This window comes from Callospermophilus lateralis, unplaced genomic scaffold (assembly GCF_048772815.1).
Source record: "Callospermophilus lateralis isolate mCalLat2 unplaced genomic scaffold, mCalLat2.hap1 Scaffold_237, whole genome shotgun sequence".
NCBI lineage: Eukaryota > Metazoa > Chordata > Mammalia > Rodentia > Sciuridae > Callospermophilus > Callospermophilus lateralis.
In genome coordinates this window covers 1,745,517-1,760,027 of record NW_027513245.1, presented here as the reverse complement: position 1 = coordinate 1,760,027, position 14,511 = coordinate 1,745,517, and positions in this window count along the sequence as shown.

Sequence of the window (14,511 nt, the reverse complement as noted above, 5' to 3'; positions counted from 1 at the left end):
ATTCCTTCGGGGGATATATTTTGTATCTGACAAGTGGAGTCTTTCTGCTATCTGATCATCATGTGAGCTGCTTCCCTTCACCACATTCTTCCACCCAGATGTTATGCCTCACCTTGAGCCGTAGGGGAATTGAGCTAGCCATCTATGGACTGAGACCTCTGAAAACCTGAGCCCCTAAATCAACTTTTCCTCCTCTAAGATTTTCCTTATCAGGCATTTTGGTTAAAACAATGACAGAGCTGAATAAAACATTAGTCCGTTTACATTTAAAGTAATTACTGATAAAGAGGGATTAACTTCCAACTTTTTGCTATTTGTTTTCTATATACCTTTTTCTTGATTCTTGTTTTCTATGTTACTATTTTCTTTCCAGTTTATCTGATTTTTTTTCATAGTGAAATGTTAGAATAATTCCTTATTTTTTGTTCATATTCTATAGATTCTTTTATTATGATTACCTTGGGGATTACATTTAACATCCTAAAATTTAGCATTCTAATTCCAATTCATACCATCCTAATTTTAGTACCACATAAAACCTTCACTTCTTTATAACTCTGCCGTTACTTCTTTTTCTGTTATGGTTTAACAAAATTTCATCTTTCACATTGTAAACATAAACTAATAATTATTTTAATTGCCTAAACCTTTTAAATGATGTAGAAAACAAAACATTGAATCACAAATCAAAATTAGAATAATACCAGCTTTTATACTAATAATTGTTTTTTCAAATTGAATTAGTCTCTTAAACAATGTGAAAAACAAAAACCGAGGTAAGAAATCATTGTTTCAATAATGCCAGCTTTTATTTGCCCATGTATTTACTTTTATTGAGATCTTTATTTTTTCATATGGTTTCTAGTTACTATCTTGTGTCTTTTCATTCCCAATGATTTTGCTTTTTATTCAAAAGGACCATGTGTTCTTATTTATTCGTATGCTTGTGTTTTTGTTGAAAACTGGACATTTAGCTCTAATAATGCAGTAACTCTGGAAATCCAATTCTCCTCCTTCCCCAGGGTTTGCTTTTTGTTATTGCTTTTATTTATCATTTTAATTGTTGTAGCCTGTCTCCATGTCAAGGACAAGCCTGAAGTGTAAATTAAGGTCGTCCCAGCTCTTTTCTGAGACTTTACCTTCCCCTGGGCATGCATAGTCACTTTCTAATCTTCCTCATATATACAGTGGTTGGGGCATATTCAAGTCATTAGTGTCTGGCTCCAAAAAGGCAAAATGGAAAAATAAAAGGTAGAGAAGGGTAGTAGCCCTTTAAATTCCCGGGAATTCACTTCAGCCTGGGGGGAGCCCACAACAATGAGGGATACCAATTATAGCAACTAAATTGATCTGCACCTCCATAATCAGAAGCAACAGTTTCAGAACATGAACTCTCTATATTTTGAGGAGAGGGCCGTTTTGACTTACTTTCACTTTCCCAAACCACAAGCAATTTGGTTCAGAAGCATGTCCACCCGTGTCTACCAATGGGTAGCTATCTGCTAAGAGTTCAAATATACTAAAAATAATCTGAATTTATTGTCTAAATTTTTTCTGTGAAAAGTTGTAATTTTTCAGTTGATGCCAGAGTTCCCAAATAGTTACATCAGGCAGATTCTGTCAGAGTATCTGCATCTAATTAGAGAGACAGATTCTTGGTACTTCAACTCCATCATCTTCCCAGGGTCATTTTTCGGTTTCTATAATTTTATTTTATTTTTTTTTGAGGGGAAGGTTGTCTTTGTTTTGTGGGGATTTTTGTTTGTTTTATTTTTTGAAATAAGACAACAAAACAACAGTGATGCTCAAGGTCCAACCTTATAATTTCTGATTAATTTTGTTTCCCCATCATTATTTGTTTCCCATATGATTATTGAGAACTATTCCTGCTGTGACTAAAATGTTCAATTAGTAAGAAGAACAAGATAGAAATATGTACCAGACCAAGTAGAGCTTTTGGGTATGACTCTGTGGATTCTTCATTCCAGAGGTGATTAGTTAAGAAAAAAAAATTCAATCTAGTCATGCATTCAAAATTCACTCACATATTTAGTAACACATATTTAACTGTAATATAACCTATAGAAAAATATTCTTTAAATATTCCCTAATGTAGAAAGATTTGTGAGGGTCATTAACTGAGTAATTTTGGGAGGTTCTTGCTTGAACTATGTAGTTCAGCTTCAATATTCTGCCTTAAAATGCCTTGAGTTATTGTAAATTAGAACCACTAACCCTGATTTTCTGTCATCACATCATTTGCAGGATGCTTATGGTACATTGCTTACAAACATGATCCATTTCTCCACCCTTGACAGTATCTACTCACTGTGGAACTGAAATCTGTTCAGTCAGAGAATGAAGCAAGCTTCTTCACTACCACTACCTTAAATATTTCTTGAAAATTGAGCCAGTCCGATGATTTACAAATGGGTGAGCTAGTTTCCAGACTAAGATTCTACGAGCTTAAGTTCTTTTGATAACTTTCTGGAAATCTCTCTCCTCTGTGAGAGGATCTGTGCACAGGGGCAGTGAAGACCCCCAAAAAACCAACATAAAATCAACATGGGGCGAATTTCCAAACTCCCTGAATTTTGAATGTACTCTTCAACTTGATAAAACAAATTAGAGAAGAAGGTCCAAAAAGTCAATAGAAAAATGAGCCAACGATATGAATATATAATTCATGAATTCCTTAAAGCCTATGAAAAGTTGTTTAACCTCACTTATAATTAGAAAAATGCAAATTAAAGCTATACTCAGATACCATTCTCATTTATACTGATGAAAATTTAAAAGTACAACACATTCTCTTTGTCAGACTGTACAGGCAGGTGATCATATTTATGGCTAGGATGAATGCCAATATATAAATCATTCTAGAGGAAAATTGAAAATAACTAACAAAATTATTGAAGCAGTCAAGGTTGGTAAAGGAATACTGTTTGTAAAAATTGATTCTTAAGATATAAGCCCAAAATATAAAATGTATTTGCTAGTATGATTTACTACAGCAAGGTCCGTAGTTTTAAAAATAATAAAAGCAAGCAAAATGTTCAAATAAACAATAATAATTTTATCGAACTATGGTATGCCATTGTAATAGAACATTACTAAACTGAAAAAATAAGGAAGGTCTTATGATTAGATAGGGAATGATTTCTAGTATTTGTTGTTAAGTGAAGAAAGTAAAGTAGAAAATATTATCCATAATATGCAAGCTTTGCTTTTCATAAAAATTAAATAGAGACTGAGCATAATCACATATTAAACTTATATTAAAACCTCTGTTAGTGAAACACATAGAACTGGTATGTAACTAGACAGTCAAATAGTGGAATAGAATAGAAGGTCAAGAAATACATCAACTACATGTGGAAATGTGTAAGTGATGAAACTGTTATTTCCAAGATAGAAAATTTAATAACGTATGCTGAGATACAGATACACTCATTTGTACAATAAGAAACAGGCAAGATATGTAAAAATTATTGAGAGTGATTTTTTTCCAGGAAATGCTAGGAAGAGAGTAAAAGAGATGGAGTAATGGGAATGAAGTAAAAGTGATGGGAGAAATGACACATTTTTGAGTATACATTATTATAATAAAGTTCTGACTTTAGAAACATGCCAGTGTTTCATATTGTTAAAAAACAAAAATCTGAAAAGATCTGAAAATGAGGAAGAAAAAAATCAAATATGAATGTAAAACAAAATAAATTAATCTAAATGTTTTTCTAGTGAATAAGAGCCACACTGTGTGTCACATCCTGTGGGTTTGGTGCTCGGGAAAAAATCGCCTAAGATTCAGTGGATCTGTATGATTGATTGCATAAATTAAGACAAAATTGAAGACTATCATCAGTAATTGTTGTGCTGTAGTTAGTAGGGGGTTATCACAATAATATAAGTTAACATTTCTGAAATAACATATGATTTCTAGGATTGAGCAACCACATAAATATATTATGGGTAGTAAGAATGGGTATTTCTCTTAGAAAATGGAGTAACATGAAAGGACAGGGTGAAAAATGTACCCTATGCCATTGGAGGTGTATGTATAAATTCATGCTTTAAAACCAGTGAACAAATTCAAAAATAAATATTGAAGTATACTTTAAACTTTTATTCAAGTTTGGGTGGTACCAGTGATGACTCTATAGTCTAGTTACACACTGGTGGGACTTGCCATAATGCTGTCTTAGAATCTCATCATGCAGGAAAATGAACTCATTTCATAAACGATGAGTAATTACTTATTCTTGATTAAAAACAAACTGGATTCAGAGTGTCACATGAAGCCAGGGTTTCTCAGATGCATTCTCTACTACTTTGTCTACCCCAAGTGTGATACATGGATTTGGAGCATCATTTTCACCTTGAGTGAGTTAGTGACACAGAATCATGGGCTCTATCCAAGGTCTCCTAAATCACAATCTACATCCTAATAAGATGCCAGGAAGTCCCTGTACATGTTAAAGATCACAGGGCATTGCTCTAGAAGCAATGCAGATCCAAATCTATAGAAATATCCCTTTGTAGATATTATTGATCTTCTTTTTCCTATTAAAGAAAAATAATCATGTGGAAGTCTATCAATCAATCAATCTATCTATCAAGAAAAATATCATGTATATTTAATGGTAGGTAGCCATCTTAGAAGCATCCTGAAACAATCAAATTAATAAGTTAACAGCATTTAACAATAACCATATTGTTTTTTAAAAAAATATTAACACAACTAAAACCTTACTTTGCTTCTTAACTATCAGCAAACACAAAAGGTCATTATCTTCTATTCTCTCATCTATGTAAAGAGCTAAGTTGGAAACTATGACAAAATGTTTATAACATATATCCTAAGTCTTTTTTTAATAACGTGACTTCATTTATATTCATATAATCATTTTGTTTTATTTTTTTCTAAGAAGAAGCACATATACTTGGGAAAACTATACAAATAAGTTAAAGATTTTGACAGAAAACAGTGTGCTCCTGAAGTCTATTGATATCTGTGGTAAAGGTTAGATTGGGGTGTAGCTTTTGATTCCTAAACTAGAACAGCATTCTTCTCATTATTCCTCTGAAGACATGGCCTCATATTGACCAACTGGTGCTGAGCTGAGCCTGAGCAGGCTTAAATTAGTTATTTTATATAATAACCTAAGTTGAATGCCCTGCTTCCAACTGTTTTCCTTGTCATTATCTCCTTAGAGCAATAAACCAATTAGTGGAGCCCATAATGAGGGCTAGAGCTTACTCTTCTTAATATGAATTAGTGACACAAAGCTCTTCACTTTCCTTGAGTCAGCATTTCAGATGATTATTAACGAAATGAATTTCCCTGCAAGAAAATTGTTATTATAAAAGTGTTGCTGCTTTTGATTTCACACATATATTTTTGATGATTTGTTAAGGTTTGGATCTGGGATGCAATTTTTAAAGAAATAGAATATATTTGCTTCCTAATCTCATCTTTTATTATTATCATTAAAATAATTAACTGTCATTGAGCAGTTTTGTTACTTCCATTTTAAATATCTTCATTTCTACTTCAAATACATGTGCTAGACATTTTATGTCTAGAAACGTCATCTTATTTTATTGTTTAGAGTATCCAGTCAAATGCTTCTTAACCCATTATGTGTAAAAGAAAAAAAAATGAATAGATATGTTCAGTTTTGTCATTTGACACTCAGATTTATACAGGCATATCAATCTGTGAGAGAGGTTATCAACTTCTACCAGTTGCTGTTTGTGGTTAACCTATGCAAATTTTTATTTGCACTTAGAAAGTAGAAAATAAAACTCAAAAGGGAAGTAGAAACATAATACTTAAAAAATTTAAAAATATATGCTAGTACTTAAGGAATAGGAAGTTAACATAAGTATAGTTTTGGAAGTTTTGGGTTTTTTTACACCATACTTTAAATGATAAATTTTTCAAGGTAGTAGGAATTGGGCTGAGGTTCCTAATGAATTAAAAATTTTGTTAGGACATGATTATGCATCAAATTTCAGTAATTTCAAAAATACTCAGTGTTTTGTTGGTTCAGGTATGTGTTTCCTGGGTTCACTTAAGGTAGGAAAAAGTATTATAAGACAAATACAGGCATCCTGGTATATAAAGCACTCCTTACACTCAAGCTTTTGGGCACTTCAGTGTCACCAATTACCATGTGTTTAGCCTGTCTCCTAGGACTTCTTCCCAAAGAGAATATGGGGTCATGAAACATAGATATAGATGTAGATGCAGAAATGAGAAGAGCAAAGCCAATAAACAATCTTAATTTCAGATTAAAAATAAGTTTTATTTGCTTGGAACACAAGGGGCAAATAACCTAGAAGACAAAGAGGGGTCTTCTGATTCAATGAATTCTGCATTTAAGTCTTCACAGAAAAATTTGTATGATATGAACTTTCTAATAGTTTTTCTTCTTTTCAGATCCTTATAACCATTGTCAATATAATGTAGATAGATATTACCAGATTTAATTGTCATAATTTTAGCTCCCAGTTTTGAACAATTTTAACCCATGAGCCCAGTTAACCTTAAGCCTTCAAGTGACTCCCTGTCTCTGGGCTAGAACAAACATGAATCCTTTATCACTATGTCATAAAAAGCTAGAACTATGGGTATCCTGGAGAGGGATTACAGTTTCAGGGGCAATGGGTAATAATTTGGGAGAAAAGCTGGGGAACAATTGTTATTTATTAACCAGGAAGTAATTTTTAAAATATCTAAGTTAGTGCCTAAGAGGTTAATGCCACCTCTGTTTGTTGTGATTATAAAGGGAAAGCTTATAAAATAATTTTTGAGAAGGACTGTAATTACTTACTAAGAAAAATGTTTAATACAACCCAAAACAGGAGGAAAATGAGGAAATCTCATGTTTAATTAGTAATTCCAGAATAAATCATTAAAGACAAATCCCCAAGAAATATAGTTTCTTTAACTTACCAGTAAGTGAGAACAAACCAATATTAATATTTAAACATAAAAACTGTCAAGAACTGTAAAGTTTTGAGATTGTTTACCCCACTTAAAATTAAATATAGATAACCAGTCACAGTTTGAGGAAGATATGAAGTCCTAGGTTAAAAAAAAGAAGGAAAAGTAAACATGACCCCTTCAGATACAGCAAGAAATATGATCATTGGTGTGTTTGTGTAAATTCCACTTGTCCTCAAGTCACTTGTAGCTGTATTGATGGGACCAAAATGAAGTCTGTGTGCATAGCAGTCTATATGACAAAAAACTGAAACCCTGAGTTTAGGTCAAATAAATCTTTTAAAATGAGCAGTAGGCTTAAATGCACTTTCTTTAGGAAAAACACTATTTCTAGTTTCAAAAAATGTTCACTGAACAAACATTCTTGAAATGATAATCAGGAATAACTAGCAATCAAGATCCCTATTTTCAAGATGTACAGAAACAGACATAGAAAGAAAATGACAAACACACTAATATCATGCATTTAACATTACACTGCCATGAAAAAAAAAATGTTTCACTACCCTTGATGACCACTCAGGTATCACCTACTTAGCCCTTCTTCCTCCCACTTTCAAGTTAGCAGACACTGCTGTTTTAACATCTATATGGTTTTGCCTTTTGCAGATGTACGTACGGTATATAGACTTTATACTGGCTTCTTTGACTTCAGAGTGTGCGCTGAAATTTTACCCATGTCTTCTATGGCCATTTCTCTTTATTACTGGTAAACTGCCAAGCTGTCTTCTTCTTCTTCTTTTTTTTTCCACCAGCAATGACTGAGTTTCTTACAAGCAAATGGTTGTCAGTTTGGGAGAATTTTAACATTTCTAATAAGACATTTAACCTGGAATTACTTATTATTCTTTTAATGTTTATGAGATCAATAGTGATGAATCATCTTTCTTTTATGGAAACAGTGATTTGTCTTCAATATTTTTCTGAGGCTGGCTTCTGGCTTACCAATTCTACCAATAGGTAAACTGTCAGATCTTGCTTTTGTTTTCTCTATTTTTTTCCTATTTTAAATCTTGTTAGTCTCTGTTTTATTATTTATTTATGTCCTGCTTGTTTTAGATTTAACTTATTCTACTTTTTGAGATTCTTAATGAGAAATTTTAGGTTGCTGATTTTCTTCCCTTCCGATGTACTCATACAGCAAAATAAATTCTCATCAAAAAGAGATTAGATATACCACTTCTGCTACATCCAAATGTTCTGACATCTTGAACTTGCATTTTAATTTAGGCTGAAATATTCCAAAATTAATTTTAAAACATGTTCCTTGATTCATGTGCTTCTTACAAGTGTGTTATTTAATCTCCAAATACTTGGAGACTATTTTGCTATGTTTCTGTTATTGATTTTTAATTCAAATTAATTTTGATCTGAGAACACAATTTGTATAATTTGTGTTATTTGTTTTCTATGAGCCAGAATATGGTGTACTTTGGTGAATGTTTGCTGTGAGTTAAGTAGTATGTTCTTCTGTTGTTGAATGACATATTCTGCAAGTCTCATTTCCTCTGCTTACGTACACGTGAGTTTTGGTTCAGACCATTTTATTTGCTCCTGAAAAAATTAACATCTTTGTGAAGACAGTCTGGTAGTCATGAATTCTCTAATTTTTTTATTGGCATAACATATCTTTATTTTCCCTTAATTTTGTAGAATGATTTTGCTAGATATAGAATTTTAGGTGGCTGGGTACATTTTTTAATATTTATTTTGTGTTGTAGTTAGACACAATACCTTTATTTTATTTACTCATTTTATGTGGTACTGAGGATCGAACCCAGCGCCTTGCACATGCTAGGTGAGTGTTCTACCGCTGAGCCACAACTGAAACCCAATTTTTTTTCTTTTAACAGCTTAAATATTTCCGTCCATTATGTTGCTTGCATGGTTAATGGACAGAAGTTCTCTGTAATTCTTATCCTTTTTCCTTTATAGATTTGGTGTTTTTCTTTCCCCCTAGCATTTTTAAAAGATTTTATGTTTGTCTTTGATTTTCTACAGTTTGAATATGATATTCTAGTAGAATAACTTTGATATTCTCTGAGTTTTCTGACTTTGTGCTTGTTGTGTCTTCCATTAATATTCTTTAAGATTTCAGCTATCAACCTCAAATGTTTCTTCTATTTCACTTATATTTATTTTTCTGATTACACATATGTTGCTCCATTAGAACTTGTTCTGAATTTCTTGGATATTCTTTTCAATTTTATTCATTCTTTCTTCTATTACATTTCAGTTTCTAAGTCTCTGACATATATGCACAACCTCTGATTTTTCTGTTTTTGTTTTAAACATTTTCTTTTGATCTGTTTTTGAATTTCCTCTCTGTTTTCATTTCTTTTATGTTATTTTCAGTTCTCTATCATTTCTGTTGAAAAATTTTACAATATGAACCACTCACTTTAAACCTTCTCTTTGAGAGTTCCATACTCTATGTCATTGTAAGTTTCTTTATTGTGTTTAGATTTCTCCTTCTATTTTTGGTTGACATGAAATTTTCAATGAAATAGGGACATTTTGTACTATTAGGAACTGACTTATGCAGACATTAAGTGTGAGGGCTCACCAATCAGATTAGGAGTTGTGCTGTGTTTAATGTTTACTGTAGCTGTAGGTGACAAAGATTTTACCTCTACTATATTTTTTGTCTCTGTATTTGCCTTCTCTAAAATGCCCCTCCAGAGTTTGCATTTTGTAGTTCTTACAGCTATAATCTGCTGTTGTACTACGGCCCTGCTTACATGGTGACCATAGAGGGAAGTGTTTTATCACTTTTTGACTAAATTTCAGTCATTTAATCATCTTGAATTTCTGAGCTATGATCTACACAAGTATTTCTCCATTCTTTAGACTTTTTATTCCGCCCCTCTCAGATTAGGCATAAAGCAAGAAAGAGATGAAAACCAAAGAATTATGTACCTCATGGTGAAATTACTCTATGGTAAAGGCATTTCTTTTCTTTCTTTGTGGGTGGTGTGGGGTTCTAATCAGTTATACATGATAGAAGAGTGCATTTCAATTCATTATATGCAAATGGAGCACAACTTTTCATTTCTCTCGTTGTACACGATGTAGAGTCACACCACATGTACAGTCATACATTCATGTTCTTAGGGTAATGATGTTCATCTCATTCTAGGTATAGACCATTATAAGGGAGCTCTGTTTACCATCCTAGTAAGTGTGACATAATAGATCATTGAAGTATGAATTTACATTACTGTACATCAGTCTTTGAGTAGATCATAATTTTTGTATAATATCATTTTTATCCCTCAAGAAATTCCTTTTTCAAATAAATGCCTTTAACATTTCTTCTTGTACAAACTTACTGGCAATAGAATTTGTCAGATTTATTCACAGAAAATTTTTTAAGTTATCATCTTTTAAAATAGATAATTTTTTAGTTGTAGAATTCTAGGTTACCAGATTTTTTTTAGCTTTTAATTCTGTTCCATTGTTATCTAGTTTGCATATTTTCTAAAAAAATAATCACTGAATTTCTGATCTTAGTTCTAATGCATGGACCTTTTTATTTTTCTGGATATTTTAAACATTTCTTTTTTCACTATATACATCAAGAAAGTTATTTGAAATCCTTAGGCCTGAGAGTTCATAGTTTTTTCAAAACTGGGAAATTTTTCTATCATAATTCTCTAGATTTTTTTTCTGTTTTGTCCTTAATCTCTTCCTGAAAGTACAATTAAGTCCACGTTTGACCACTACTGTTAATTTTGTATCATTTCTCTCTGTGCTACATTTAAAAATTCTTTTGTGACATCTTCAAATCCATTAATCTTTTGTAGTACTTTATGAAGTGATGATTATGGAAAGTAAAATTTTTATTGCAAATATTATTATTTTTTTAATCTGCAGAATTCGATTTGGTTCTCTTTTATATCTTGTATTTTTCAATTCATTTTATAAAGTTCTGGAACATATTTGTAATAACTATTTCAAAGTTTCAGTCTGGTAATAATATTATCTCTGCTAGTTTATGTCTGTTTCTCACAATTTCTCATTCTAGATATGGATCACATTTTAAAAAAAATATCATGTTTAGTAAATTTCTATTTGATGCTAAACATTGTGAATTTTATAATGTTGAGTATCATATTGTTATTCTTCTGTGAAGAATAAAGATAGTTAAACTCTTTGCATAACAATTTTTCCTCAGGTTAGTTTAAGCTTTTATAAGGCGAGTATAGGTAGCTTTTTATTATGGATCTAATTTCATTCTATTACTCAAGTCTGGGCTTTCAGAGTCTCTACTGAAAGCCTGATATGTACAACTATTTCCCAGCATTTGTGGGATATTGGTTCCATTACTTTCCACAAACACAGAAATCCTTGGATGCCCAAGTTCCTATGTAAGATGTGATAGTATTTGTGTGTATATATATATATATATATATATATATATGATGTGATAGTATTTGTATATATATATATATATATATATATATATATATATATATATATATTCTCCTGTATAAGTTAAATTATCTGTAGATTACTTATAATACCTAATACAAGCTAAATGTTATAAAATATTATTATACCATATTTTTAGGGAATAATGACAAGAAAAAATGTCTGCTCATATTTTAAAAGAAAAATTTTGCTCTGTGATGTTGAATCCAGAGAAGAATCCAGAGATGTGAAAAGGCCCCTGTGGGCCTGATAGAGAGAAGTTGAATTATTCCCAGATTTCTCTGACTCTGGAAGTGTTATTCTAATAGAGCTCCTTTGAATATTCTTTCCTATAATTATTTTGGCTAGCCTCATGGGGTTTTGCCCTACACATGACAAATTGATATACAAATAAAATGTGATGATGTTTTCTGTGTTATGCTCCCTACCTTCTGGCACTCTACCCTCTAAAGTCTAGAAACTTCTTCCTTCTCAAAACTGAGATTTCTTCCTTAACTAAGATATCAAGCTCTGTTCCATTTTCCTTGCCTCCAGTCAGAAATTGACCACTGGCATAAGATGTACCTCATCTTTACCTTCATAATGAGACAAGGGAAAATGCAGGGCAGTAATCTTCATGAGTAGAAGCAGAATTGTTTACCAAAATTTGCAAATAATTTTTCTTTTTGACTTCTACACAAATAGATATTTTGTTTTCTGGATTTTTCAGAGGCTAAGAGCGTAGAGTTAAGATAATTTCTTTATAAGCCAGAGAAAAATAATTTAAGTCATATTATTCATGTAAAAAAATTTTGTTTCCCAAGTTTTGAAATTATTGTAGTTTCATCTCAGTATTGATACACAAAATAGTATGATTATTTTAGAGATTTTAAAGCCTTTCATGGATTATATCATTTATAATACTTTGCAGATGAAAATTCATGATGACAAGATTAAAGCAAATTATTTCTGTTGTAATTTCTGTGCAAACTAATCAACAATTGGATCTCAAAAACTCTCAAAAAAATCTTGTTTAATTTATTCATCAAATCCATCCAACAAATATTGGGTACACATTAGGCAAACTTTTTCATTTTAAATGTCAAGTATCATTTTTTGAATCAATTTTGTTTTCTATGCACTTCTTTTTGCTTTTACCAGATGTTCCCAAAATTGACTTGATTTGTTGCTTTTGCCTACTGTACAAATCTAACTGTTGTGTGACTATTCAAAGTAAGAAAAACTGTTAAATGGGCCATAGTACCCAACTTTACTCCTCCATTATTTTCATGAAATCAAAGGTGAATGCTTTTTTTTTCTTTACTGTTAAGGGCCTCTATAGGGAATATATTTTCAATGAAGACATAAATAATTATTATGAACTAATTGAAAAAGTCTTCCTTAGTTATGTAGCAAAGAAATCATATTTTTTTCCATGGAATCTCTGTTATGGAAGCCAGAAAGTAAAAATGTTTATTATTATTATTTTTAATGACTCTCTTATATCTAGATTGGACAATGAATGTAAATGAAAGTTACAGTGGCTTTTCTGAGAAAACTTTTATTAAAGTAAAGTATAGCTTTGGCCTGTGGAATTTTTGTTTCACTTATCTTTTATTTACTTGTTTTCTGGATATAGGCATCTTGCTGGGTATGTGACAAACATCTTATAACCATGTGATGACAAGCTTTAAGACAATGTCTGCATGCCCTAAACAAATAACACAGCCAAGATCCTTGACCCTGGGGATTTGAGCAGTTGAGATATTATTCTTATTGGAACTTTCTAATGTGGGATAAATGAATAATTATTTTACTATTACTTTCTATTTTATTTGGCTTTCAATAAAATGAATTTTATTAAAATATATTCTTTATTTAACAGTTTCCTATTTGCTTCTATGATAAAACAGAAGAGAAGACTGCTGGGATGTTTACTCTGAAAATAAGAATTTGCCCACACATCCACTGCCAGGAAAGAAGAAGTTGATTAAGTCCCTTATGTATAAGATATTCAGAACAGAGGAAATATTTAAAACAGATTTGCTACTATGTTGCTCTTTTACTTTTTATCATTTTTTACTTTTTATCATGTTTACTTTTAAAATTTAGGTTAACACAAGTAGGGGAAGAAAATTTTCCTGTTTTGTTCATCATAAAGAACCATAGAAGGAGTAGGTGCACCACATTTGTTATTTCACCAAAAATGTATTTTAGAGTCTGCTCATACCATATTAGATTTGCACCCTGGCTCTGATGTTTACTAGCTATGCAATCTAGGCAAATGAGCTAACTTCACAAAGTCTTTATTTATTTTTCTTTAAAATGTGAATAAAATACATCTAGATCACATAGTTGTGAAAATTAAATGAAGCAATATGTGTTTATGTTCAGCATCTGAAATATATTACATCTTAATTCATTATTGCTATTGTTAGTTGTAGTGTTAATTATTACTCATCGACTAAAGTTTCTGGTATACTCTGTTAGTTAAAATTACTTTCATAATCTGTATTTTTCATCCTAGCCAGCTTACACAAAATTACATTGACTCACAAAATTCTATCATTGCACATATGTAGTCATATGTAGATTTGCTCTGCAAAATCTCAACATCCAATCAATCACCTCACTGTAAATGTCATGGTAAAAACAATACCCAAATCAATGACTATCAAAATAAGTAGAGGATTTAGACTACAGAGATTATATGTACTAATTTTACTCTGTATATAAGATTCTTTAATGGTATTAATAATTTAGTATTCATTAACTGAAATTCAGAACTTAGAAGCAGGCAGGCCATGTGAGTACTTTAATAGGATACTCTATTTTTATCCCACTTTTTAAAATTCAAATGTAAATATATCAACATTAGAAAGAGGTTTGATTCTTGCACACCTAAAAATTTCAAGTTGATACATGTTGTATTAGTTTGCTAGGGCTGCCATAACAGAATACCACACATTGAATTTCTTAAACAATAGAAATTTATTTTCTCATAATTCTGGAAGCAAGAAGTCTGTGATCAATATGTCAACAGGGCTGGTTTCTCCTAAAGCCTCTCTTCTCAGGTTCTAGATGGC